This window comes from Oncorhynchus tshawytscha, unplaced genomic scaffold, assembly GCF_018296145.1.
Source record: "Oncorhynchus tshawytscha isolate Ot180627B unplaced genomic scaffold, Otsh_v2.0 Un_scaffold_1528_pilon_pilon, whole genome shotgun sequence".
NCBI lineage: Eukaryota > Metazoa > Chordata > Actinopteri > Salmoniformes > Salmonidae > Oncorhynchus > Oncorhynchus tshawytscha.
Genome location: NW_024609832.1, coordinates 751,620 through 755,000, shown reverse-complemented (window position 1 = coordinate 755,000; position 3,381 = coordinate 751,620).

The following is a 3,381-nucleotide window of genomic DNA, read 5'->3' as shown; positions in this document are numbered from 1 at the left end:
TCTGTCTCTCTCTCTCTCTCTCTCTGTCTCTCTCTCTGTCTCTCTCAGTCTCTCTCTCTCTCTCTCTCGCTCTCTCTCAGCTCTCTCTCTCTCTCTCTCTGTCTCTCTCTCTGTCTCTCTCTCTCTCCTCGCTCTTTCTCTCAGTCGGCTCTCTCTCGTCTCTCTCTCACTCTCTCTGTCTCTATATATCTCAAACTCTCTCTCTGTCTCTCTCTATATATCTCTGTCTCTCTCTCCTCGCTCTCTCTGTCTCTCTCTCTATCTCTCTCTCTCTCTCTCTATATCTCGCTCTCTCTATCTCGCTCTCTCCTCTAAGCAAATATCTCTGTCTCTCTCAAGAATATCAATCTCTCTCTAAAACTATATATGTCTCAAACTCTCAATCTCTCTGTCTCTCGCTCTATAATCTCTCTCTAAATATATATAAAAGAGCAAACTCTATATCTCTCGCTCTCTCCTGTCGCTCTCTGATCTATATATCTCTTCTCATCTCTCTCTCTCTCATCCGCTCTCTCTCTCTCTCTCTTTCTCTCTCGCTCTCTCTCTCTTTCTCTCACTCTCTCTGTTCTCTGTCTCTCTCTCTCTTTCCCTCTCTCTCGATCTCCGATCTTTCAACAAACTCTTTCGCTCTCTCTGTCTCTCTTTCCGCTCTCTCTCTTTCTTTCCTCTCTCTTGCTCTCTCTCTCGCTCTCTCTGTCTCTCTTAACGCTCTCGCTCTATCTGTCTCTCTCTCTCGAATATATATATGTCTCTATATATCGCAAACTCTCTGTCTATAACTCTCTCAAACTCTCTCTATCAATAACTCTCTCTCTCTCTCCCTCTCCTCTCTCTCTCTCTCCCTCTCTCTCGCTCTCTCTCTCCTCTCGCTCTCTCTCCTCCCTCTTCTCCTCTCTCTCGCTCTCCTCGCTCTCTCCCTCGCTCTCCTCTCCTCTCCTCCTCCGCTCTCTCTCTCGCCTCTCTGCTCTTCTCTCTCTCTCTCTCTCTCGCTCCTCTTCTCTCTCTCTCTCTCTCTCTCCTCTCTCTGCTCCTCTCTCTGCTTCTCTCTCTCTCCTCTCTCTCTCTCTCTCCTCTCTCTCGCTCTCTCTGCCTCTCTCTCTCCGCCCTCTCTCTCTCTCCTCCGCTCTGCCCTCTCTCCTCTCTCTCTCTCTCTCGCTCCTCCTTCTCTGCTCTCTCTCTCTCCGCTCTCTCTCTCTCTCCTCTCTCTCTCTCTCTCTCGCCTCTCTCTGCTCCTGCTCCTCTCTGCGCTCTCTCTCTCCTGCTCTCCTCCTCTCTCTCGCCTCTCCTCTCTCCTCTTTCCCTCTCTCTCGCTCTCTCTTTTCCGCTCTCGCTCGCTCTCTCTTTCCGCTCTCGCTCGCTCTCTCTTTCCGCTCCTCTCTCTCTCTCTCTCTCCGCTCTCGCTCTCTCTCTCTTCCGCTCTCCTCGCTCTCGCTCTCTCTCCCTCTCGCTCTCTCTCTCTTCCGCTCTCTCTCTCTCTCCGCTCGCTCTCTCTCTCCGCTCTCGCTCTCTCTTTCCGCTCTCGCTCTCTCTTTTCTCCGCTCTCGCCTCTCTCTCTTCGCTCTCGCTCTCCCTCTTCGCTCTCGCTCTCTCTCTCCGCTCTCTCTCTCCGTCTCTCTAGTCTCTCTTCTCTCGTCTCTCTCTCGCTCTCTCTCTTTCTCGCTCTCTCGCTCTCTCTTTCCAGTTTCGCTCTCTCTTTCCAGTCTCGCTCTCTCTCGCTCTCTTTCTATTCTCGCTCCTCTTCGTTCTCTTTCCGTCTCGCTCTCTTTCTAGTCTCGCTCTCTCTCGTTCTCTTTCCGTCTTCTCTCTCTCTTTCCGCTCTCTCTCTCTCTCTTTCCGCTCTCTGCTCTCTCCGCTCTGTCGCTCTCTCTTAACGCTCTCGCTCTCTCTTGACGCTCTCGCTCTCTCTTTACCGCTCTCGCTCTCTCTCCGCTCTCGCTCTCTCTTTCCGCTCTCGCTCTCTTAACGCTCTCTCGCTCTCTCTTTCCGCTCTCTCTCTCTCCAGTCTCTCTGAAGTCTCTCTCTCGTCTCTCTGCTCGCTCTCTCTCTTTCCGCTCTCGCTCTCTCTTTCGATTTCGCTCTCTCTTTCCAGTCTCGCTCTCTCTCGCTCTCTTTCTATTCTCGCTCTCTCTAGTTCTCTTTCCAGTCTCGCTCTCTTTCTAGTCTCGCTCTCTCTCGTTCTCTTTCCAGTCTCGCTCTCTCTCTCGTTCTCTTTCCAGTCTCTCTCTCTCTCCAGTCTCTCTCCAGTCTCTCTCTCTCTCTCTCTCTCTCTCCAGTCTCTCTCTCTCTCTCTCTCTCCAGTCTCTCTCTCTCTCTCTCTCCAGTCTCTCTCTCTCTCTCTCTCCAGTCTCTCTCTCTCTCTCTCCAGTCTCTCTCTCTCTCTCTCTCAGTCTCTCTCTCTCTCTCTCTCTCTCTCTCAGTCTCTCTCTCTCTCCCTCTCAGTCTCTCTCTCTCTCTCAGTCTCTCCTCTCCAGTCTCTCCCTCTCTCTCTCTCTCTCTCCTCTCTCTCCTCAGTCTCTCTCTCTCTCTCTCTCTCCAGTCTCTCTCTCTCAGTCTCTCTCTCTCTCTCTCAGTCTCTCTCTCTCTCTCTCTCTCCAGGCTCTCTCTCTCTCTCTCTCTCAGGTTCTCTCTCTCTCTCTCTCGCTCTCTCTCTCTCTCTCTCTCTCTCAGGCTCTCTCTCTCTCTCTCTCTCCAGGCTCTCTCTCTCTCTTTCCGCTCTCGCTCTCTCTCTCTTTCCGCTCTCGCTCTCTCTCTCTTTCCGCTCGCTCTCTCTTTCCGCTCTGCGCTCTCTCTTTCCGCTCTCGCTCTCTCTTTCCGCTCTCGCTCTCTCTTACGCTCTCGCTCTCTCTTTCCGCTCTCTCTCTCTCAGTCTCTCTAGTCTCTCTCTCTCGTCTCTCTCTCGCTCTCTCTCTTTCCGCTCGCTCTCTCTTTCCAGTTTTGCTCTCTCTTTCCAGTCTCGCTCTCTCTCGCTCTCTTTCTATTCTCGCTCTCTCTCTCGTTCTCTTTCCAGTCTCGCTCTCTTTCTAGTCTCGCTCTCTCTCGTTCTCTTTCCAGTCTCGCTCTCTCTCGTTCTCTTTCAGTCTTCTCTCTCTCTCTCTCTCAGTCTCTCTCCAGTCTCTCTCTCTCTCTCTCTCTCTCCAGTCTCTCTCTCTCTCTCTCTCTCTCCTCTCTCCAGTCTCTCTCCCTCTCTCTCTCCTCTCTCCAGTCTCTCTCTCTCTCTCCTCTTCTCTCTCTCTCTCTCTCTCTCTCTCTCAGTCTCTCTCAGTCTCTCTCTCTCTCTCTCCAGTCTCTCTCTCTCTCAGTCTCTCTCTCTCAGTCTCTCCTCTCTCTCTCTCTCTCTCCTCTCTCTCTCTCCAGTCTCTCTCTCTCTCTCTCTCTCAGTCT